Source organism: Mixophyes fleayi, chromosome 2, assembly GCF_038048845.1.
Source record: "Mixophyes fleayi isolate aMixFle1 chromosome 2, aMixFle1.hap1, whole genome shotgun sequence".
NCBI lineage: Eukaryota > Metazoa > Chordata > Amphibia > Anura > Limnodynastidae > Mixophyes > Mixophyes fleayi.
The window spans coordinates 138,610,080-138,636,729 of NC_134403.1; positions in this window are offsets into that span (position 1 = coordinate 138,610,080).

Below are 26,650 nucleotides of genomic sequence, written 5' to 3' on the forward strand. Positions count from 1 at the left end.
AAAAAACCTGATTGCTGAGAGTTTACATGCAGCAATCTAAATAATGTCTCATTTATTCTTTTTGATTGATTGTTCTTGCTCAAACAATACAGATTTGTTTCTTAATATTTTCTAAAAATAAGTTTAAGGCCCACAGTCCAATTGTTCTACAAGCCAACGAGCAACCAACTTTGCTCCCCTCTAGTTGACAGGTCTCACTACCCTGAATTAAGTATTAAGTAAAATATACAATGTTTATATTAATAATTTTCTTTGCAATTATAGGGAGGGAAAGGGTAGGTTATAATTAATATTTGTCACTATATAAGATGTAAAATGCAATTATATATAAAATGAATGTAGTACACAAGATTTATTCTCATTGCATGATGATACTCTAGCTAAATAATGGAATGAGGGGATTTTTAAAGGAATTATAGCTGACAAATTACATTTTTTTACATTTAAAGGACAAAAACATAGTTTTATTATGTCCTGCAAATGCAAAGTATACATCATTTTTAACACTATGTATAATTTTATTCAATAAAATTAGATAGTAAGAATTTTGCATGAGATAACTGTATTACCACTGTGTAATTTAAGCAATGTTTCTGAAGTTAGTGCATGTGGCAGCCTAATAAAAAGTGTCAGTTAAATGAAAATACAGCCCAGGTAATTAAATTTAATTGGATCTTGTCACTTTAAATACTCTTTGTATTTGAGTGTTTCTACAGAATTGCAGCTTCTACTTTTCTAATTTCTTTATTGCAAGCTGTGCTTTGAAAATGACTGGCCTATTATAAAGTGAGGAATTGTTTATACAAAGGTCTTTGAACTATGATTGTAATAACAAATGTAGAAACAAGCTAATTTAGAACAAGTAAAATAAAATCTATTTTTTCTTTATGTGTAGACTAAACAGACATCGAATGTTATTAGGTTTACTATTTGGCTTTAGTTATTTGCTGCTGTGTCAATCCAAGTCTGTACAAAAGTCTATTTTAGTATCCAATGAATGCAATGAATACAACCTTAATTTTGACAGTAGGAATCCAATAGAAGCACTCCCCAAACATAAGCCACAATTTTTAGAAAAAATTCCAGCAACTATATGCTATTTCAGTATTATGGGTTCCCTTTTTAAGTGGTGTGGAAGAAATCAAGATCCAGAAGTTTAAATAAGATTTGGTAACATTTATTTAGAAAGCTGGTATGTACCAGGGAGAGCATTCACACCAGCATAGATTCACAATGAAGTTACGAAAAGCTCTCTCATCCCTTGTGGAATTACATATATTTAAAGCTAGAAACAATGCAAAAAATAAAATAATGTTATTATACATTCCTTTTTTCTTGGTTATTGCACAGGAGTTAAACTATACAATTGTTTGAATATAATAGACATCATCTCTATTTTCCACATTTAAGGTAATGTAACTGATTAAAAATAATCCTTTACATAACAATATTTTTTTGTACAGAAACAAGAAATAATAGTACCACACATAAAATTCCTACCTGTGTCCTCAGTGGGTTGGGCAGATATAATGTTTTGTCTACACACATATTTGTACATGCTTTGACATATGGATGAGGGGCCTGATTCATCAAGGTATGCAAACGCATCCGTATGCGGATAATCCGGTAGTAGCCTTTGCGTATGTGCGAAAACGGGACTTGAGCAGCGGAAAACACCACATACGCTGCTCTAACAGCGAATCCGGAGCGCAGATCCGGCACTCAAAGGCAACTCAACCGCAAGCTCCATCGGAAATACATTTGAGATGGTGGCTGACTACTTGAGAAGAAAGGGGTGGGAATGGGAGGAGAGTGGGCGTGGACTGGGCGGAGATGAGAGATCATTTGAGTAAACTAGACGTTATGGATTTTCACTTAAGAACAGTAAGCGTTCCACCTCTGCGTTTACGGGAAACTGACGTCACTCATGGCTCAAATCCTTGCTAAAAGTTAAGGAAGTTCAAGGTCAATTTTAATTCTAAAACAGTTAGCTAAAACAACCATTAAACGCCTCTAAAAGCATCCTTTGCGTTTAAAAAACACAACAAAATATGCACAACATACATACATATCAATACATACATTTTTTTAAAATTTTCTTTAATTTGAAAAATTTAACATTTATTTGTATATATATATATATATATATATATATATATATATATATATTACAAATGTTCTATTAGTACATTTGTGTAAAAGAAGCCTCTTTTCCTTACATACACCTTTGTAATAAATGACACTGTCAAGTGTAAGATGTTTGATGATATTTTGGGGCTTTGGGTTCAAATTGGAACTGCCGGAATGCCGGAATTAATTAGCTTCATATAGCGCACTCTGCTGCTTGCTGGGTCTTTAGTAAAGAGGCCTGGCTTTTATAGGCCTGTACACCGTAGTTTGGTATGTTAGGCAGATATCTTCTCTACTATCACTCCCTATCCATTCCGGCTGCCGGAATGGAGTGCAGACTGCATTCCCCATCCATTCCGGCTGCCGGAATAGAGTGCAGACTGCATTTCACTCCCGGAATGGAGTGCAGACTGCATTCCCCATCCACTCCGGCTGCTGGAATAGGGTGCAGACTGCATTCCCCATCCATTCTGGCTGCCGGAATGGAGTGCAGACTGCACTTCACTCCCGGAATGGAGTGCAGACTGCATTTCGCTCCCGGAATGGAGTGCAGACTGCCTTCCCCATCCATTCTGGATGCCGGAATGGATGGCAAAGGTAAGTGCTAAAATATTCTCATATCTTGAATAAGGCCTTTCTCACTTTTACATGGTGTTCTAGCATAGTATATGTATTGGAAACATTTGCCTAACCACTAAATCTGTCATTTATACTCAAAGTGAAATGGGTCTTGTATCTACACATCTTTCCTATAGTATGTAAACCAAATTGCTAAAAAAAGCTACTCAGATTTATACTGCTACATTGTCACTTTGATCAGCAGAAGTGGTAGAAAATAGAGCTAGCTAACTTTTACAATAGACACACTTTAGATCTTAATACATAGATACGAAGTAGAAAATTACTGATTACACACGCACAAGTGTGTTGGGAAGAAATTGAACTCAGGTTTAGAGTGTGCAAAGGTGCATTCTCTAACCGCTACACCAATTAGCAAGTGATCTCAAAATGATGTCAATTGCATAGAATTAAATACACACCAGCAACCATAGGTAGGGCCAAGTTTGGGGATTTATAAGTAGGGATAATGGCAATCATTTCACGATAAATGATTAGAGATGGCACTCCTTGGGATATGCACTGTGTAACGTAGAAAACATAAAATCACACAGGCATTTTAAATGTGGGTAAAACATTTAATTTTGGGGCTCATTTTGGAAATTACACCACTCTCATTAGTGGATGAATCCTAAAAGTGTTTGCTATCAACTTATTAGGTTCAGCTGCTTCTCTGTCTTGTATACTGTTTCATTTTGCAGTTATTATTATTAACATGAGGGATAACGTGCTATCAAGTAGATCACCCTACACACACACACAAAAATGACTGTTTTTCAAAACCTGCAGTGCTGTAAATACTCAAATAGAAACAATGAATGATCGCGAATGCGAATCATACACCAAATTATGAGCATTTGCCTTTTTAACTTGACTTTTAATCTTTGTGTGGAAACTTAATAAAGGCTACCACTTTGTACTAAAGGTTGACTTGTGGGCCTCGAACTTCAGACCTTAGTATTGATGGGTGGAATACCTAACCACCACACTATCGCCTACACCAAATAGTAAATATGTCCTCTGGCATACCTTTCAAATGTACACTCATTAAACCATGAAATTTGAACAACACAAACAGCTAAGCTCATTTGTCAAATATGTGAGTAATCGTTAGAAAATACACTTACCATACATTGAATACACTTTGCTAACATGCCAGATCGCTTTTCTAAACAAACACACTCAGTCACTTGGAACGCACCTATGTGCTCGTAATGACGTCCGTCCGGCGTACTCACCGGCATATAATTCTCTAATCACAGTGGTAGTTAAAAACGCCTTTCTCGATATTCAGTGTTGGGAGTTTCAGTGGTCTGGGTGAGTAGACTGCAGATGGTGAAATGCTGTTTCAAGCCGTTTACTGCTGTACCTCTGTCATCCTTCAGTATGTTTAATTACTTATCAAAGCATTGCTAGGTGTTGGAGAGCTAGAAAGGCCATTCATACTATATGTTTTAGGTAACCTCACTTGCTGCTGAAAGGGGTTAACGTGTTAGTGGATTATTTTTGAATGTTAGTTGTAAAGTGTTTGTTTACCTGTGGAGTTTGAATCTTTCTGGCATTGTGTATACTTTGATGAGGGACTGCATACAGACCTCTAGAATGTAGTGAATAGACTAATTTTTAACACTTTTCCTGCCTTGATTTGTTACCTGTTGACCCTCCCCCACCGATTTTGGATCTCTGTTTGGTGTTGGATCCAAATATTTGATTTGCAAGTTATTGTGCTGAGAAATCTGTACATCATAGTGTCTGTGTGTGTGGTAAGTAGAGAGTGGCAAAATTTAATAACATATACAAATGTTTTGGGTTTGGCACTAATAAGGGGCATGCTGTATTTCTTGTGGTGTTTTAGTGTGTTTTCCAAATGTTTTTTGGTTTGTTTTTTTTTAAAACAAAACAAAACACTATTTCCTTAACACTCTGTATTTTGTGTTGCACAATCTATAACTGATTACACCTGAACAATTTTAATGTAACTAATGTGATTTGCACAAGGTGAATTGGTAAGTATCACGTTTGCATGCACTATGGTGGTGGTTCTATATGGTGAGGTGCTGTTTGGTCATTATAGAGGGCTTTTTTTTATTTAAAAATGCCAATTTGTGCTTTTATTTTTTTTTCTTATGTAAAAATCCTTAATTATGGACTGTTCTTTGCCACAAAAAGCTTGAGGATGAATTTCCACTACATTGTAAGTATTGCTTGCATCATTTGTGGCAAAAGTAGAAAAAGCAAAGTTGAAATGTGTCACCTAATTTTTGGTTTGTTAACTCTGGCTTTTGCAACACATACAGGGGCTCCTGGAGTTGAACCACAATTTGTTCCATGGGGGGCCTGCTCCTCCGCCCCGTCCAAACCAGCAACTACGACAACATCGCCGTCTTCAGGCCACGTGTCAGCCCTCTTTGGGATGTCGGATGCGGAGGTTGTCCATCGTTATCGGCTTCCTCCACATGTGATCTTGGACACCCTGCGCATTGTGCAGCGTGACCTTGAGCCAATGCACAGCATCCCGACAGCAGTACTGCCTTTGATCAAACTTGTGGAGGTACTGCACTTCTGTGCTTCTGGATCCTTCCAGAGCACAGTTGGGGTCGCAGCAGGTTTGTCCCAGGCGACCTTCAGCCGCGTGCTGGAGGTTGTCCTAAGGGCGTTTCTGACGCGGCTCCGGCAGTTTATCCATCTGCCACTCGATGGGGTGTCTCTTGTGCGGATTAAGAAGCAATTTTCCACCATAGCTGGCTTTCCGCACGTCATAGAGTCTGTAGATTGGACTCATGTGGCACTGGTCCCGTTGAGTGGAAATTCTTCGGCTTTGATGAACCGTAAGCATTTCCACTTAATCAATGTCCAGGCCATATGTGACCCGTCTCTCCAGATTCGGAACTTGGTTGCGAAATGGGGTGGGAGTACACATGACTCCTATGCCTTTCATAATTCTGAGTTGTGGCCTAGATTGCAACAGAGGCAAAGTGGTGTCAGACCACATGGAAATGTGTGGCTTCTTGGTAATTATTAGAATATATTGGATCTGGCAAGTAGAATGTGTTACAAAAAATGTATCAAAATTATAGATTGCATAAATATAATATTGTACTTGAGATGTTACTGTTACACAATGTGTTATATAGTGCATGTGCCTTGTATTTATAGTTTGGCCAACTATACAGTACTTATAGAAATTTAACAACATTTTGGAGATTTAATGGTAATGTAGGCCTATTGCTCAAACAGACCTAACAGTTAAGGTTATGTGTCCTGTGAAAAGTGTACACCGGCAGGTGTGTAAGCATGAGTTTGGTGTACAGTGTAATACTAAAATCTGGAGTGCACCTGGTTTGCGGCCATTCTTAGACATTGTTCGTTTTCAAAGGATGGTAATTATACAGTATTTTGACTCATTAACCTTACTATTTAGCATAGAATGAAGCTATGACTCATATTTTAGTATGTTTTAATATTGATGCAGGTCTATTTTTACTCTTAAATTGTATTAATGTTTGTTTCTTATGTCTTTCCTCTCATCCTACATAGGAGACAATGCGTATCCCTCCTGCCCTTGGCTCCTCACTCCCATCTTGAACCCACACACAGAGAAGGAGGAGGCATATAACTCGGCTCATTGCGCCACCAGATCGGTCATTGAAAGGGCCTTCGGAGTCCTTAAGGCTCGATTTCGATGCCTTGACCGGTCTGGTGGTGCCCTCATGTATGAGCCGAGGAAAGCGTGTAAGATCATCGCTCTGTGGGTGGTGTTCCATAATATAGCCATCAGGATTGTGGCTACAGGGGTCATGGACGAGGTTGCTGGGGTGGACAAGGCGGAAGAGGAGCAGGCGGAGGAGGAAGATCTTGAAGACCCCCCTCGTGAAGCAGCTCCAACTTCAGGCAGTATGTTGTTGAGAGATACTTTTGAGGTAAATTAATTTTTGGAACTGTTTTATTTTAAACAACAAAGCTTTATGCTGTAATAATGACCAAGCTTACTCAAACTAAGAATCACTAATGTATGGCCAGTCCCAATGTGTGATAGTAAAATGTTTTACATGTGTCATAACGGTAAAATCAATGACAACCTGTAAGTTAGTTTACAATTGTGTGTTGGATGTCTAGGTAAATGCCTCTAAGTTTAACCTCAGTGACTTTTGTGAAATGCACCTTAATGTGTTTGATTTCATCTACAGGCTAATGTGCCTACATCAATGTACTTGCGTTGAAATGTAGAGTACAGTTTGCACAGTGCATACTTTGAAAATTTGCTGCTTGTATTAGCTATGTAACTAAACACCAGAATGGTCTAGTATGTAAATGTCCCCTAGTGTCAAAATGTTATTGCCAAATATCTGTATTAAAATTGTAGCCTAACTCTGGTCAGACAGGCATGTGAGGTTTACATGTTATTGTACAGCACTTACAGTGTTGAGAAGTGCACATTTGAGACACTTTGTTTGTGTTTCTTATATATACAGGCTGTTTCTACCATTAGGCCGTTGTCACAACTTGAGTATGTGCTTACTGGTTTTGACACTACTCACCAAAGAGGCGCGGAGTCTAACGTGTTCCAGGTATTCACCAGGAACCCCCGCAAGGGAGTATGGTCTTAGCTGCGGGAGACACGCAGGTCGCAGTCCTCAGAGGGAGCAACCAGTGAAGCGGTGAGATGAAAATGGTGTCAGGCAGGCCGGGTCAAAAACGAGAGAATCAGGATATGCCACAGGGAAGATCCAAGCCAAAGTCAGAAGTAGCCGGGTCCGGTACACAGGAATAACAGCAGTAGAATGGTCAGCAAGCCGGGTTCGGTACACAGGAATATCAGCAGTAGAATGGTCAGCAAGCCGGGTAATACACAGAGAGCAAGAGAACACAGGAATGATGGAGCTAAGTGGGACCTATTACTCTGGCACTCTCCTAGTGCCAGAGTGATCCTTAAATAGCGCCTCAATTAGCGACGGTGGTGACGCTGAACACCACCGCCGGATTTACTAGATAGCGTTCCGTTGCCTAGCAACGGAACGTGGCCGCCGACTCGGAAGTGTACTCGGTTGCCTAGCAACCGAGCGCTCAGAGGTAGTAGCAGGATGATAAAATAATATCAAAACGTGCAAAGAATGAAGCCCATCGAGCTTGGCGTGGGTTGAGGCACCGAGCTTCACTGATATACAGTAGGTTCTTATGATCAGTTAAAACTGTTACTGGATGACGGGAACCTTCTAAGAGATGTCGTCACTTCTCCAAGGCGGCCTTGATTGCAAGCAACTCTTTGTCGCCAATACCATAATTCTTTTCATGCGGCAAGAATTTTTTAGAGAAAAATCCACAGGGAAGATGAGTACCAAGTTCAGATCTTTGGAATAGTACTGCTCCAGTACCTATTGCAGACGCATCAACTTCCAGAAACAAAGGTTCCAATTGATTAGGTTGAGAAAGAACTGGTGCAGACGAGAAGACTTGTTTTAGGGAATCAAAAGCTTTTAAGGCATCGGTAGACCATTCTCTGGGATTGGATGATTTCCGGGTCAGAGCGGTTATTGGGGCTATAATCGAGGAGAACCCCTTAACAAACTGCCTGTAATCGTTGGCGAACCCAACAAATCTTTGAATGGCCTTGGTGCCTTGAGGAAGAGGCCAACTTTTAATAGCGGATACCTTCTTTGGATCCATGCGTAATCCTGATCCTGAAACAATGTACCCTAGAAAAGGGAGTTGCTCAACTTCGAAGATACACTTCTCTAATTTGCAGAAGAGTTGATTAGCTCGCAGTCGAGATAGAACTTCTTTGACATGAAGACAATAGGAGGAGATATCTCGGGAGAAAATCAAGATGTTGTCCAGATAGACAACTACGGAATGATATAATAAGTCTTGAAAAATCTCATTTACAAAGGACTGAAAAACTAATCTAATTAGTTTCTACGAGGAAGTTTGTGGGAACTTAGACCAGGGCAGGACAGTAGATGTGATCTACTTAGATTTTGCAAAGGCCTTTGATACAGTGCCACACAAGAGGTTGATTTACAAAATAAGGGAACTGGGTCTAGAAATCAAAATTTGTACTTGGATCGAAAACTGGTTAGAGAATAGGGAACAGAGAGTTGTGATAAATGGAACATTTTCTAATTGGTCAAAGGTCTTAAGTGGAGTACCTCAAGGTTCCGTGCTGGGACCACTCCTTTTTAATATATTTATTAATGACCTTGGTGATGGTTTAGAGAGTAAAGTTTCTATTTTTGCAGATGACACTAAACTCTGTAAGGTAATAAAATCAGAGCAAGATGTAGCTTCTCTACAGAGGGACTTAAATAAACTGGAGGATTGGGCGGCTAAATGGAATATGAGGTTTAACACAGATAAATGTAAGGTTATTCATTCAGGGATCAAAAACAAGAACGCAATCTATAAATTAAATGGAATTAATTTGGGAGAATCTATAATGGAAAAGGATTTGGGAGTGCTCGTAGACAGTAGACTTAGCAATAGTGCTCAATGTCAAGCAGCAGCTGCAAGGGCAAACAAAGTATTGGCATGCATAAAAAGGGGCATAGATGCAAGGGAAGACAGTGTAATTTTGCCACTGTATAAATTGTTGGTAAGACCTCATCTTGAATATGCAGTACAGTTCTGGGCACCACTCTATAAAAAAGATAATTTGGAACTAGAAAGGGTTCAGAGAAGGGCGACAAAATTGATAAAGGGTATGGAGTCATTAAGTTATGAGGAAAGGTTAGCCAGTTTAGGCATGTTTACTTTAGAAAAGAGGCGTCTAAGGGGAGATATGATTACTATGTACAAATACATTAGGGGTCAATACGGAGAGCTTTCATGGGAACTTTTTACCCCAAGGACCATACACAGGACACGTGGTCATCCCCTAAGGTTAGAGGAGAGGAAATTTCACAACCAGCAAAGGAAGGGGTTCTTTACAGTAAGGGCAGTCAAGATATGGAATTCATTGCCAGGCAAGGTTGTGATGGCAGATTCAATAGATATGTTTAAGAAAGGGTTAGACAAATTTTTAGCGGAAAGGTGTATCCAGGGATACGACCGTTAATTTAAAATAAAGGATAGTAGTGGATATAGGGTAAAAATTGGATTGCAATATTGAGTCTGGGGGGATTTTCAAAATTGAAACAGATGGGTGGTTGCCTACTCTGGATTAATTTCAAATATAAGTGCAGGATCGTAGAAGATCCAAAATAGGTTGAACTTGATGGACTGGTGTCTTTTTTCAACCTCATCAACTATGTTACTATGTTACAGCGGGAGCTTTACTAAGCCCGAAGGGCATAACTAGATATTCGAAATGTCCGTCCCGCGTGTTGAACGCTGTCTTCCACTCGTCCCCTTGGCGAATTCGTACTAAGTTATATGCCCCTCGGAGATCCAATTTAGTAAAGACTCGGGCTCCGCTGATTCTGTCAAAGAGATCCATTATAAGGGGCAGAGGATAACGATTTTTAATGGTAATTTTATTTAGTTGCCGATAATCAATGCAGGGGCATAGGGATCCGTCTTTTTTCTTGACAAAAAAGAACCCTGCTCCGGCCGGAGAGGAAGATTTTCTGATAAACCCTCGGGCTAGGTTTTCAGAGATATATTGAGACATAGCTTGGGTTTCTGGCAGAGACAGGAGATAAGTCCTACCACGAGGAATCTGTTTTCCCGGAATTAAATCGATCGGACAGTCCCAAGGGCGATGAGGTGGTAGAATCTCTGATCTTTGCTTGGAAAAGACATCCTTAAAAGTCAGATAGACCGAAGGTAATGTGGATGTCTCCGAATTGGTTTGAGTGAGGCAAACGTTGGAGCGAGGAGAAAAAGTACACCGATTATGGCACTGCCGACCCCAGGAGATAACTTCGGCACGAGCCCAGTCAAATTGTGGAGAGTGGTTCCGGAGCCAGGGGAGACCCAATATTAAAGGATTGATGGATTGAGGTAACACTAGGAATTGAATCCATTCTTGATGCAAGGCTCCAATCCGCAATTGAACCATAATAGTGATGCTGGAAATGGTGCCGTTGCTGACACGATTACCGTCTACAGCTGTTAGTGTTAACGTCTGTGGAAGAGCCAGAATGGATAACTGAAGTTGTGAGGCAAGAGAAGGCGAGATGAAATTCCCGGCCGCACCCGAATCCACGAAGGCAAGGATCTGCTGGGGTCCCTTAGAACTGACCAGTAGAACAGGCATAAGGAACTCAGGGTTAGAAGTTGAGTAGGGAGTGGAAACAGCTACTCCTAAGGCGGCCTCCCTCTTACCGTTTAGGAGGGAGCGTTTCCCAGTCTTTTAGGACAGAGGCTTAGTACATGTCCGGACTCTCCGCAATATAGACACAGTCTCTGTTTGAATCGTCTCTCACACTCCTCAGGCGTCAATTTTGAGCAACCCAGCTGCATCGGTTCCTCTGTAGCCGGAATAGGATTTTGAAAGGTAGGTGCCAAGCGGATGGGGCGTCTTGAAAAAGATCTCTCCGATGTTCTTTCCCTAAAACGTAGGCCACCGGAGCAACTGCGGCCAAAGACGGAGCAGCGGGAGGTTCCACCGGAGGTGCTTGGACCGCCTGTAAGGAGTCTAGACGAGACAGTATTCCTTGGACACACTGAAGTAACCGACCCTGATCGGCTTCTTGTTGTTCCACTCGGCGGCCCAGGTGGATGAGCAGATCCCGAGCTGAGGGTTCACCTGTTCCATCTGACGTCATGGCCAGAGTAAACTGTCACAACTTGAGTATGTGCTTACTGGTTTTGACACTACTCACCAAAGAGGCGCGGAGTCTAACGTGTTCCAGGTATTCACCAGGAACCCCCGCAAGGGAGTATGGTCTTAGCTACGGGAGACACGCAGGTCGCGGTCCTCAGAGGGAGCAACCAGTGAAGCGGTGAGATGAAAACGGTGTCAGGCAGGCCGGGTCAGAAACGAGAGAATCAGGATATGCCACAGGGAAGATCCAAGCCAAAGTCAGAAGTAGGCGGGTCCGGTACACAGGAATAACAGCAGTAGAATGGTCAGCAAGCCGGGTTCGGTACACAGGAATATCAGCAGTAGAATGGTCAGCAAGCCGGGTTCGGTACACAGGAATATCAGCAGTAGAATGGTCAGCAAGCCGGGTAATACACAGAGAGCAAGAGAACACTTGAACGCTGGAGCTAGGTGAGACCTATTACTCTGGCACTCTCCTAGTGCCAAAGTGATCCTTAAATAGTGCCTCATTTAGCGGCGGTGGTGACGCTGAACACCACCGCCGGATTTACTAGAGAGCGTTCCGTTGCCTAGCAACGGAACGCGGCCGCCAACCCGGAAGTGTATCCGGTTGCCTAGCAACCGAGCGCTCAGAAATAGCAGCAGGCATTCGTCCCTGTGCGACGGACACAGCACAGGGACGGCGCCTGACAGCCGTTAGTGCTGGCCTTAGTGCCATAGCACTTTCCATTGGAGTTGATGAATGTTGCCATGGTGAAGGCTGTTGACAAATGTATCTATAGTTTTATCATCACTAAAATGTGACTGTCAAGTGTGTGTGCTCCATACAATAATGAAGTTTGGAAGCATTGAATGTGTGGGTCTGCTAAGTCAACGTATGGTCATGTGCTAGGTATGTTACTTATGGGTTTGGGGGCTACTTTCCTGTCAAATAGAACAATCTGAAACCAAGATAGAGCTCAAACACACAAGCCAGTATTAGAGAATACTGTCTAGAACCTTACAAGACCTTTGAAACATTTCAATACAGTGGCCACCTTCTTGTTCACCAAGCCATCAACTAGGTACATAAATGCAAGTTAGTTGTGAGCTAATATTGGAATAGTAAATGCTTGTTTCACATTCAACAGGCCACTTTGGCGTGGATTTTGGAGTTGTGCAATTCGTGTTTCCCTACATGTTGAAGTATTTCTCCATTGCTCCAAGCCTGCTTATGTATCTCTTCACTTTGGGCAGATTGTCATCTCTTCATCCAAGGAACTTTGCCACACACAGACCACTGACTTCTTTGCTATGTCTCAGCCCAAGTGGTGAAACAGTCCAAGCTGGTTTGCGTTTTGGAGTTGTGCAATTCCTGTTTCCCTACATGCTGATGTATTTCTCCATTGCTCCAAGCCTGCTTATGTATCTCTTCACTTTGGCCAGATTGTCATCTCTTCATCCAAGGAACTTTGCCACACACAGACCACTGACTTCTTTGCTATGTGTTTGTTTGCAAGTTTGGATTCATCTATGTAATAAATAAATCTTAGCCTGCAAATGTGTCACCAATCTGTCGTCAGGAAATTTTTTCAGATTACTATAGTGCAGTGATTCCTCTTTGCATGCACAACAATCCATATGCAGTGTTTTGGTAACTATTGTGGAACATGTCTACTTGTACAATATATTGATTCAATGTGTGGTTCTTTTGTCCTTTGCCACAGACACACCATAGCCTACAAACCCACTCTCTGGAGTGGATTTTAACTAAGAACCATTATGGTTAGTTGGGAGGTTTGTTTTGTGTGTTTGCTTATTTACTAACCAATTTGTAGTCTTTTCTGAACTTTATTGTCAACATGGTATGTGTACACCAACATCTTCATTGTGAAATATACTATGTATAAAAATGTCCCTTAAATGTTAGAGGAGTTACCTCAAACACTACCAAGCTTTGCACCTTTGCCAAACAGGCCCAAAATAGACTTCTTCCGCAATTGGCACTTTATTTACAAGTGGCCCCACACCCAAATGGCAACCACAAAACCCACACAAACAATAATTGTAAAGGCGTTTGTGTCAGACGCTAGTGGAGCATTTATGGAAGGCCATATACACATTACGTGTAAACCAACTTTGGGACAGCAGAAAAACCACTATCCACCCTTTTCAGTGTGTATTTACATCATAAGCTATTTGTGAAATGTAATACATTACCTATATTGATCATTGGTCCAGCCATGCAATGTTCCATTTCCGGCCCACACAGATACTCCAAGTTTGCACTACTAAAATCTATCTGAATACACACATTGTTCGCCTGCACACACTGGACATGTTTTGTGCCCTTCACAATGTTACTGTACAATTTTGAGTTTGGATTGTGGTGTATAAATGTGTCATTGCTTTTCAATACAATTTACATTTATATTGGCCTCTGAAAGGGGCAAGTCTCCTCAATAAGCCACATTCAGGATGGGTTTCTCTTCAAGTCATATCTGTCAGTGTGTGTGTGTGTGTGTGTGTGTGTGTGTGTGTGTGTGTAAAGAATGTTTAGGGATACTTTGTGGCATAGTAACAACTATGCCTGTTTCAACATGATAGCAAATGCAGTGAAATCATCAGTATTTTCAAAGTATTATACTTCACATTATTCTTATCTAACTTACATACTGACTCGTATTTCATGAGGCACACAAATACTTGATACTTTATTTGTACAATGAAACTAAAATATTAGATTTCTGTGCTACATGATAAAACAGTCATTATGTAATTTATGTGGCAAACCGATTACTCCTTTGCACCTCTTGCATTTTTACATGGTTTGGGCAAGGAGACGTATTTTCTAAAATTTTTCATGTTAGTGGCTTTAAGATTAAGAGCCCATGGTGAATTTTCTTTAGGGTCCCCATCTTATCAAAGAGTGTCTGCCCTAGCACACATTAGTCATTTGACTGTTTAATATCTGGTTGATATTGTAGATAATGTATTAATGGTATTGTGAGGCTTCATAGTTGATAGTTTCGTAGTTGAGGCTTTTTCTAAATGGGTAACTGTCTCTGTAATATCAAACAATTCAAACATACCTAAATAAAAAAAATGATTAGGTTGGCCGTTATGTCAATTACCATGCACTTGCTTTAATTATAGCAACTACTGTAGGGGAGCTTCAACCTAATGACATGGGCACTATAAAAGTGTATGAATGCAAGTGTGCAGAAGCAAACAAACACAATGGTCAGATTAGGACAAAAAGCCATACAGACTGACGTATGGTATATATTTGGTCTGGTTTAGCCGGCTCAGACCATAGTGATTGATAAAATCACTACTGGATAGTGTAGTTTTTGAGACAAATGAGCTCTTGGACATCCATCACTAGTCGATGTAGATAATGTGTTGTGTACTTACTTGGATAACAGGGTGTGGTTATTTTGCAGAGGTAATAATTCCCAAACCTCCCTGTGTATTATATTTCCAAAGATTATTATCCAATCACACAGCAAACAGCTCACACAACAGTTCAGCCTTAGGTTGTTATCAAAAATATGTGCCTATTGCAATAAGGACAGGAATGACCATTGATCTAAGTGGTTTGGTGAAGGCCTGGCGGTGTGCCAGCCACTGTGCATTAGCACTACTATAAAAGGCTAATGACTTTGTATATATTGTAAATGTGGCCATAATCATACCGGTACATATTTGTAGTTAACATTAGTGACCTTGTTGCATACCTAGAATGATTTTAACTAGTCAATTAGTTGCATTTTAACCTGTGATTTCTGACACATTATTGACAGGTTACATATTAAATTAGCCACATATCCTTGACTGGAGGAATTTTGCTACCTAGCAAGGAACACTGTAGTAGTTATATGCTTTGTTCTCAAACATTTACTCACACAAACCAAGAGACACTGCAACTGGGGTAAACTAAGTCTGATTTTGAAAGCCATTACCCAGTATGAGATTAGTTAAAAATGCACCGATTATGGCTGCCATTCACATGACGCTAGTTAAATGTTATAGATTTCAAAACCTGATTAGTGATGTACATGTGTGCTGACATTTAGATCTTTAATCTGCAGATCCCAGCCATGTTTACATGAAGTATTTAGCAATGTGTGGACTCTGGAGAAATTAATGTCATGCATGGGTGCTTTGTCAGGTTCGACACCACTAAATAGTTAGTGTATAAAGCCTGACATTTTGATATGGACATAAGAGCCCTGATTCATTCAGGATCTTAACTTGAGACACTACTTATTTCAGTCTCCTGTCCAAAACCATGTTACAATGCAAGTGCTGCAAAATAGTGTTTGGTTTGGCACACAAGTTAAATACTGTCTGTGTTTTAATGTAGCACACAAATACTTGGTAGCTTATTTGTACACTGAAATGTAAAGGTAATATTTGTGAGCTATATGATCAAACAGTCAGTATTTAAATTGTGTGCCTAACCGAACACTATTTTGCAGCACTTGCATTGCAACATGATTTTGTCCAGGAGACTTACAGTAAATAAGAAACTTCTTAATTTAAGTTCCTTAATGAATCAGGCCGTATATGACTGTGACAGCCCACTGGGTTGGTGATTCGCCTTCACCAGCAGGAACAGCAGCAGCATGTACCCAAGTCCGTTACAACTTTCAGAGGCAGGCTACTCTGTGCATCACCGGTTTCACTAAGAGGCATACAGCTGACAATCTGTTACAAGAACTAAGGGATGTCATTGCAACATGGCTTTTCCCACTTGGACTCTCCTTAGGATATGTAATTTCTTATAATGACACCAATATTGTGAGAGCATTACAGCTGGGTGCATTCCATCAAATTTCCTGTTTTGCTCACACAATAAAGTTGGTGGTGCAGAGCTTTTTGAAAAATGACAGGGACGTGCAGGAGATGCTGTCTGTGGCCCGTAAAATATCTGGACATTTCCGGCATTCGGCAATAGCATGTAGGAGATTGCAGCATCTACAAGAGCAATTTAATTTGCCCTACCACCAACTGAAGCAAGAGGGTGGCAACAAAGTGGAATTCCACCCTTTACATACCTCTGAGGATGGAGGAACAGTGAAAAGACATCCACGCTTACTCCACAGGCCATGACATTGGGAAAGGAGGTGGAATGTATTTTACTCAAGCACAGTGGAGAATACTTTCTGTGTTGTGCGAGGTGCTGAAGCCATTCAAAGTAGTTACCTGTGAAGTGAGTTCAGACACTGCTAGCTTGAGTCAAGTGATTCCCTTAATTAGACTTTGGAAAAACAGCTTGAAAAACTGAAGGAGGAGAGGAAAAAAGCAATTACACTAAGTATGTCAGACTTGTAGATCAAGTACTTTATTTGCTTTGCCAGTATCCAAGAGTTATCAATATCTTGAAATCACTACATTTTGGAGACTGTGCTTGATCCTAGGTTTAAAAGCTATGTCTTCTCTTTATTTTTCAACTGACCCAGCAAGGAGCTCCTGGTGAGCAAGATGACAGCTCAAGTGTTACGTGACAGGACATGTCTCCTTCTTCAGTTTCTCAGTCAACTGCTGCTAGGAAAAAACTTAGCTTTCCCAAGAGGCCCAGGGATGATGCAGTTGACTCAGCACAACATTTTGACATCTGGTCTGGTCTAAAAGATTTGACTAAAAAACATGACACCTCTGCCTTAACTCCACATGATCCTACAACCAAAATCCAAAGGATGGTGGAGGATTATTTTAATGACAGCATAGAAATAGACACATCAGACAGTCCCTTCAAATACTGGGAGGAAAAAAAAGGAATTTGGTGACCCATGCACCAATTCGTTTTGCACTACCTAAGCTGCCCACCTTCCAGTGTGTACTCGGAAAGAGTTTTCCTTGTCAGCGATCGGCGTAGGAGGGTATTTCCTCAAAATGTGAAAAAAATTATATTCATCAAAATGAACTACAATTTTCCACAAGGAAGGCCTTTTCAGCCAGTTACATCAAAGTACAGAGACTTCTGCAATGGTGGATTCCAGTAGGCATGAATTAATAATGTGTGAGGATGTTGTACACACTGAACAGAGTGAGGATGAGGCTGAGGATGATGACAACAACATCTTGCCATAGTAGAGTTCATTAACAGCACTGTTAGCTTAGGTGGCTTAAGGCCATTGTTAGCTTGGTTTGTGGGGGCCCAAATAAACCAAGCACTTCAGCCACAAAATTTGCAATCCTTGTCGCTGAAGTTCTTGGTTTGTTAAACTATGCATGTCCTTTTTAAGATCCAACATAAGGGTGGAGGGGAGGGCCCAAAATAATTCCATCTTGCACCACTTTTTCTTTCAGCTACCGCTTTGTGCCAATGCTACCTAGATGTTTTAGTAACAAAGAACAACGTTGCTTGCAGAAGTTATGTAATCATGAATGTCTAAATAGACGTGTATATGTATTACTCAAACCTTCCACTTTGCTGCTGTTTCATCAGTATTGCACAAAGTTTTTGTAATCTGCACTTTACGTCAAAGGTACCTAACTATATTTAAATTTTTGGGGGACTGGAGCCATTTCTAAACTCAGCGATGACCTTGCTTTTTGCTGTGAATGTCAAAGGCTCTTTTTAGTGCATTGTCTGGAACAAGATCTGATATACACATGTCAGTGTCAGTGAGTGATTCAGCCAATTTTTGGACAACTGATGGATTTACCCTTCTGAAGTTTGCTTTCAATCATCCTTTGAATTGCTACTTTCTCGTACATGTGACCACATACTTTGTTTTTCACTGGGTTCACCATCTCCATCTGTGTTATAGGAGTGCTCTGGGTGACGGCGATCTCCTCATCTTCATCTTCCAAAGCTTTCTCTGCAGGGCATGTGACACACCCATTTGTTTTCTCAGGTGTCTTAGCTGTTTCTTAAACTGGATATATTTATCATCCTACCTCAGGGTCTCCTCTGTATTATTCTTCTCAAGCGCAGTGTATATCTTGTGTACAAGCGCTGTTACCTGGCTCTACCCACCCCAACAAACTGCAACCTGCAAATAGAGGAGCACCTGCAAAGCACCTCCACAAAATCTTTCGGACAATGACATACTGGTTCTGGAGGTGGGACCTCTCACTGGCTGTTTCCCTGCTGATAAATACACTGCTCTGCTCAGCCTGGGCGGGTTGTGCATTTGACTGTCAGTGTGCTCCTACCCTGCTCAGGTCAACTTGAACTTGGCTGGCAGCCTCCTCTCTGCTGCACCCCCTGTCACCGATTCAAGTTATTCCACAAGGCATACTGGACTCACTGTTGGAGGACACAGTGCTATGCACAAAAAACTGTGCCATGCTTGCACACAGCACCCTCCTTGTGACCCCATGAGCAGCGCAGATCTATACCACTAACACCACATCATCATGACCGGCCAAGGACACCTCACTGGGACAGTTTAGACACCTTGTGCCTACACCTCCCCAAAACCTGGCAACATGTTCGGGCTTTGGTCCTGCATTGCTGAGGATAGGCGGAACCTCTGCGCCTAACCGACAGGAACTTACCATCCTCCCTCATTGTATAACAGATATCTCTCCTCCTCCTCCTCCACTGGAGCTATTGTGTTTTCATGGTTACCGTTGGACTACCTCATTGCCTCACCCTCCACCTAGGCTTGTTCTCTTACTGTAATTTCAGTCCATCAGGATGGTGCACTTATTTTCCCCTCATCCTCTACAGCCTCTCTTCTTTTTCAGAAAACAAATAACATTCCCCGGCGCAATGAAAGAAAAAAGTGAATGTAATAGTCAAACAGAATTTTATATTTGCAACTTGCAAATAAATTGTATGCAATGCATAAACAATTACTGAAGAGTGTTAGGAGATTGGGCTCTTTCTCCTCAAGCTCCCGTTTATTCCTCTGGCTGCATATTTTTTCTAATAGGAAGCGCACCTCTCCAGACTAACATACTGATCTAAAGAATTAGTCTACATTCTGTCCAAGGTATGTTAAAGGTGCTTTTCTCAAAACCTTTGAAAAATTAGTTGAAAGGGATCTAGAAGAACTTAAAATCTGCAAAGCCACCAAGAGCACTAACATTGCCAAATCAGAGAGACTGGCCATTAAACAACTTGTGAGCATTTCAGACATCATCATCTAGCCGACTGATAAGGGGGTTGGGATAGCTATCCTTAACAAAGCTGATTATATATCTGAGCTAGAGAGGCAGTTGAAAGACGTGACTATGTATGAGTCTCTGATGGGAGACCCCACTACCCTGTACCAGAAGGAGCTAGAAGCACTTAGCAAGGCTGCACTTAAAGGTATGCTCTATAAGAACGAGTACCAATTCCTTTCTGTCAAATGCCCCAGGCTCCCGGTCATTTACCAAAAGCCCAAAATTCATAAAACACTGGTCAATCCACCCGGTCGAGCCATAGTATCTGGAATTGGATCCCTAACTACGAACTTGTCCAGGTACATAGATGTTTTTTCTGCAGCCATTAGTCTTACAGCAGAAAAGCTATCTAAGAGATACTGGTCACCTATTAGAGATACTAAGGGATATTAAATGGGAACCCCATTATTTCTTGTTAACTTGTGATGTGTTCTCTCTTTATACTATAATCGAACACCAAGCTGGATGTGAACAAACCAAGGTCATTTTAGATACCCAATCTCACATTCCATCAGCACAGATAGGTTTTCTTGCAGATAATATTTCTTTTGTCTTAAATCACAACTATTTTTGGTCCAGTGGGAGTTCGCAGGACTGCTATGGGCACGAAATCCACACCCACTTATGTGAACCTGTTTGTAGCGCACGGGGAGGAGCTGAACATCTGGAAGAACAATTCTTTCTCTGCCCACATTCTTTAATGGTGTCGTTATAATGAACTTACTCGATAAGTTCATTGTGCATATCAACAGCAATAACCTCAACATTGTGTTCACCAGTAACATCAGTGACAATAGAGTAGAATTCCTCGACCTTGAAATCTTCATTATGAATGGCACGCTTGCAACAAAAAACTTCTTTAAGAAAGTAGACTGCAACTCTTTTATCCCCATCTCAAGCAGCCATCATGCTAATTGGCTAAATAACATCCCAAAAGGCCAATATACTAGGATGAGACGTAGCTGTTTGCATCTGTCTCTTTATGACGAACAAGCTATTATTCTGAAAAATAGGTTTCTTGAACAAAACTACAATAATGCACAGTAGAAAAAGCCTATTTGGAACTGAGGAAAACTGAGAGCAATAAACTCATATGAAAGAGCAGAGATCAGGGTGAGGGTCCCAATGTGGAAAAAGCACCAGTCCTTCCTTTTATCACTACATATAATAAGAATTCTAGGAAGATAGAATCCATCATTAAAAAACATTGGAATATATTATTTGGGGACAATGAGCTTAATAAGATCGTTCCTTGAAGACCAAAATTTGTGTACAGAAAATCTGTGAATCTTAAATCCAGACTAGTAAATAGCACAATTCCCCCTGAAAAAGCAGATAAGGAAGGCTTAATGAAAGAACAGCCGGATACTACTATTGTAATAAGGGCTCAGCCTGCAAGACTAGCAAAGTCACAGTTACCAAAGCAACGACATACTTTACTTCAACTGTAACCGGGGAGAGTTTTGAGATCAAAGAAAGACTTATCTGCGATACAGTGGGTCTAATATATTTGTTGAAATGCCCATTCGGCAAACAGTATGTGAGGAAGATGATGAGGAAGCTATCTACCAGGATTGCGAATCACCAAAGAAATATCAGGAAACAGATAAAATCACACAGTGTCCCAGAACATTTTTCAAGATATATCAATCATGATTCAACTCTGCTCAAATTCATGGCTATACACAAGGTGACTAAATCATGGCAAGGGGGAGACTACATGAGACTCATCTCACAAGAAGAGGCTAGGTTTATATACACACCCTTAAAACCCTTACACAAAGTTGTCTCAATATAGATTTCGACTTAAATATCTTATTATAATGTTTTCCTATAGCAAACAATTCAGCTGTCTGCTCCTTTAACCTACTTGCCAAACATTTTTTTTTCCAATACATTAGCCATTTATCAATATTTTAATACCGATCCATATTACATATGTTGCATTATGAACACTCATAACTGAGATATCAGCCGAAGATTATTTTTAGCACTTTTAATATAGAGATGTACACCAAACATTTCAGCTTCTTTAGTTATCTTAGTATGTAATCTTTCCTAATACATTGGCCATTCATTATCATTCCATAACCAATTTTTATTATACAATGTTGCACTATGGACATTCTCATTGAGATATACAGCCAAACTTCTTGTGGGCTGCCTTTCTATTTAATTTACTCTGACCAATGAGAAACTAGAAGGTGGGATTGTTCTTGAGTATTTCAGCAGAGAGTTAGATTTTTAAAAGGACAAAAATGAGGATCTTGAAAACAGAGAACGCAGCAATAATTTCTGGATTCGTAACATTCTAGAAACCATGGAGTCTGCCGATATTGATCCATACCTTTTGCGGCATTTGCTCCACTTGATCCCCTCTCTCTTTGACTCTCAGATAGTTATAGAATGGGCCCATAGGGCACTCCAACCCAAGCCCAAAGGCTGAAACCCTCCAAGAGATATCATCCTGAAGTTTCTATTATATCGGATCAAAGATCGGATTACTCTGGCCCAAAGGAATACCAACTTTATCCATTTTGAAGGGTCAAGCATCCAAATTTTCCAGGGTTTATCTCTTGTCACAGTGGCCAAAAGACATAACCTTAGTGAAATCACATTTGTCCTCTGTGACGAAGGCTGCAAATATCGCTGGGGATTTCTTTTTTGGCTTGTGGTGGAGGTCATTGGTCGACAGCACTCCATACAAAAACTGGAAGATGCGAGGTGTCTCTTAAGGCAGCTGAACCTCGCCCTCTGGTCCTGCAGCTCCAGAAACAGTGTCCAAAGTTCCATCTGCATAATGCTGGTCATATTTCTCAATATGTAGCTTGTCTGATACATTTTATGCTTACTGATTTACATTTGTGTTTCTTTCTGTCCTGTGCTGGGGCACAGCTAGGAAGCTGGACCTCAGATATGACCTTACCTATGCGCTCTCCATCATCTAAACCTCGCATTGTAATGTCTTACCTTTTATGTGTTTACATAAACCAGTTTGTTGCAAATACTTAGAATGTAAATGTTTATTGTTGTGGCTCCTTGGATGGTCCTAGTGTGGGTTCCGGGGCTCCTCGTTCTGGATGGCATAGCTACTAGTTACTAAGGTCCCCGGTTTCTTGACTCTCCATCTAGGACAAAGCTGTGTTTTGTTGTTTTGTGTTTCAGCCACTCATCAGGTCTCGTGATCCCAAATTAACAGGAACACTGGCATGCTGGGCTCCCCAGACCATGCTATGGAATCCTGCCCGGTACATTCTCTCATGATAGTTTATAAGTCACTGCTTGATATTTGGTTGGGGATTCGTGGCTGGGGCTCTGTGGTGGTGCTGCTGTAATCCACAGGTGTTAACTCACGGCTGTCACAGCCATTGTGGCTTCCCAACAATTGGGTCGCCACTCTAGGGATCAATCCGGGGCTTTCTTTGTAATTCTCCAGGTTGCACCACAGTCCTTCTTCCATGGTCTCTCTATCAACCACTCTGGCAAGGTTCTTTTAGGTGGCAATTTTAATACAGTTCTGTCACACACGCTGGACCATTCAGGGACCCCCACCTCTGGAACTCATATCCCGGGCTCCAAACTGCTCAACCGGCAAATGGCCGAGGCAGGCCTGTTTTATTCTTGACAGGTGTTGTATCCAATGGCCAGGAATTATTCTTTCTACTCCCACCCTCATGACTCCTTCTCCAGGATCGATTTGTTCCTCTGCTGCACCTCACTTATTATTCACTCCCTGCTGTCAGTCTCTATTCACACTAACCACTGGCCAGAACCATTTGGCCACTGAACTCCTTTTAGATCTTAATGTCTCTCCCAAGGGCAGGTCCTCTTGTCGTATCAACGAGATCCTTCTTAATATTCCCCAGTTCAAGGAATTGGTCACTAACAAGATCAATGATTATTTTGACCTTAACCACACATCTGACATTTAGTTCTCTACAATATGGGAGTCGCGCAAGATAGTGGTTAGAGGAGAGATTATTAAATACTTCTCCTACCGGAAAAAACAGCAGGTGGAGCAGGTCGGTTCCCTTTCCTCACAGGTCCAGGAGTTGTTAAAGATTCACACATGCACACTTTCCAAGCAGCTAATTGGGCAGCTGTCCCGGCTTCAGGGAGAATTGCACAACCTACAGGTGGAAAATAGCACAAGACCTCCGCTGGTAAGAACAAAGGTTCTAGTAGAAGAGCAACAATTCTGACACTAGCTAATAAATTGAAATCCAAGAGGGCCATGCAGCATATCCCGGTGATCCGGAAAAAGGGAGCTCTCTGATCTATGATCAAAGGGGTGTTAACCAAACATTCCTTGACTTCTATGAGAAACGGTACAGCTTGCCCCCCTCTGGGGAAGCGCATTTACATGGCACCAATCCTAAAACCTGCCTAGCTTTGTCTAAACTTACTCAACTCAGTCAGACCAAGCCCTCTGCTCTATGTGACAATATTTCAGAAAAGTAGGTAAAGTTGGTTTTAGCCACCAAAAACCCTCCAAGGCACTGGGTCACAATGGATACACAATGAATTATTTTAAAACCTTTGCTCCTGTGCTTCTCCCTAGAATGGTACAGTATTCTTAATGGCCAAGCTTTCTATCCAGACACCATCTGCTCAAGGATAATTGTCATCTCCAAGCCCCAAGCCAGACAAGGACCACAATTAAAGGCCAATCTCTTTATTAAATACTGATCTTAAGATCTATGCAAAGGTCCTGGCTAATAAACTAAACAGGGTCCTGCCAAAGTTGATTGACACTGACCAGGTGGGGATTATTACAAATAGACAAACATCTGACAATACCCCTGGGTTATCAATCTCATTCACCATATCAATGTCCAAAAGCTTCCATCAGTTAAGTTGGACGCTGAAAAGGCATTTGATAATGTGACTGGATCACTGATAAATATCTAATTTCTGGCTGGATCATGTAGAAATAATTTATTGTAGAAATGTATTTCAATCAGAGGTGCAGGCACCAATGTATAATTTGCAATGCACTTATTGTGTTACATTAGGATGTGTTTTGTATGCAAGTGTCATTGTTTTGGTTTGTATCTTTGCTAAAGGAAGTCTGTTTGCTGATAGCAGGAAATGTTAATTAAGTCTTTATGTGAAGTGACAAAAACCTGTTTAGCCTGCTTACCAAGCAGGGGGCAGCTGCCTGGTTGTCTGGCGTGTTTGTATCTCACATAATGCAAGCATCAAGTTTTAGCACATAACAGAGAAGTATAAATATTGTTAGTTTTGCATTGCATGTAAATCCATGTTTGGGTAAACAAATTGCATCCTGATTCTAAAAATAACCTGTGAGGCTGTGTTCAAATCGGTATAAAAAGCCCTGTCTTGTATTGAAAATTGTTCTTTCTTGCTTCATCTGACCTGCTCCCGGTACCTTCAACTAGTGTGAGAAAATAAACAACACTTGCTCCAAAGACCTGCTTGGAAACTTCTCTATTCCTGTGACCTACAGATTAGACCCAAAATCTAATCTGGTCTCTAGATGGTCCAGACCATCTAGAGGCCAAATGTTCGCAATACATGGACGACATCACTGTCTTCTGCGCTTACCAGCGTTCGTTGTCAGCAGTCATCCAGAACTGCGAGAACTTTGGCCGAGCTTCAGGAGCAAAGGTCAACTGCGGGAAGTCAGAAGCGATGCACCTGGGGCAGTGGCATCTGCCATCCCCCGCTGCATTCCCCTTCAAAATCAAGTTGGACTTCATCAAAATTCTTGGAGCTTGATTTGGTGGAGAAGAGGTGGCCCTGAAGTGTTGGAAGAGAGACTGGCGACAGTCAGACAAAAGATTGGCCTGTGAAGCCTCAGAGACCTCACCATCAAAGGGAAAGCACTGGTGCTGCGCAACAAGATTCTTCCCATTCTCCAGTACACAGCCCAAATTTGGCCACCTATTGCTGCTGTCTGCAAGACCATCACAAGTAGACAGTCTTCCACTTCATCTGGGGCTCCAAAATGAACAGAATGAAGCGGTTGATTATGTACACGGAGCCCCTCAAAGGTGGGAAAAGGATCCCGGATATCCCCACCATGCTGCAAGCCTTTTTAGTTTGTAACTGCATCTGCAGAACTCTTATTGAAAAGAACATTTGCTCTGCTGGGAAGTCCATGTCTCACTTTTTCCCTCCTTCCTCTCTGGAGGACCCTTGGTTGGGACAAGTGGGACTCCTTCCCTTACAACTGGACTACACCTTGGTTTTACCTGGATGTTGGACAATTTGTGAGGGAGCACCATCTGGAGGGACTTAAACCAGACTTGTGGAAGCAAAAAACTGTCCACAAGCTCATCAGAGTGAAAGACATTATGGAGTCTGTTCCAGGGCTCCCAGTTGCTACAGCCAAACACGAGTGGGAAAAAGTGGGCTCTGTCTGAGGACATTCATGCACTCCCGGAACCTATGCAGATATGGTCACTGTCCCTTTTGCTTCACCAGAAGGGAAACAGCTCAGCATATTTTTGGGACTACCCCACTGCACAGGCACTGTTGAATGCCTTGGAACATGATCTTAGGGACAGTGTGCCCAGGACTTGCATTTCATAGCATTCGGCATTTTATGGATTATTTCCTGGGAACAACACCATTGGGGCACCTTATGAACTGTTTTAAGGATGTTATGTGGCTTGCCAGGAATCTCCTCATTTTGAAGCGAGAGAAGATGACCATCCAGGACTGTCGCAGGCTGATCCACAGCCTGCTAAGAGACTGTAACACCCTTGACAGTCCTGAGGAAGAGGAAGATGAATTGATTGTTGTCTCCTTCTTCTTCTTCTCCCCCATGTGTGTTTTTTATCATTAAAAATTTTTGGCTTGTGCTTTCCCTCCCTTACCCCCTCCAACCCATTCCCCTATCACTGTTTGAAATGCTATTGAATGTCATGCCTTATTTATGCACCCTTCCCATATTTGTGTCTGTCCTCAATAAAGCTTTGGGCTTGTGACTTCCCCACCCTACCCCTCTCACCTACCACCCCCTCATACAGGGCCATCTTTTCCATTGGGCACAATGGGCAGCTGCCCGGGGGCCCCATAGGCAAGGGGGCCCCATAGGCACGGCTCTTAATGAGAATAGAT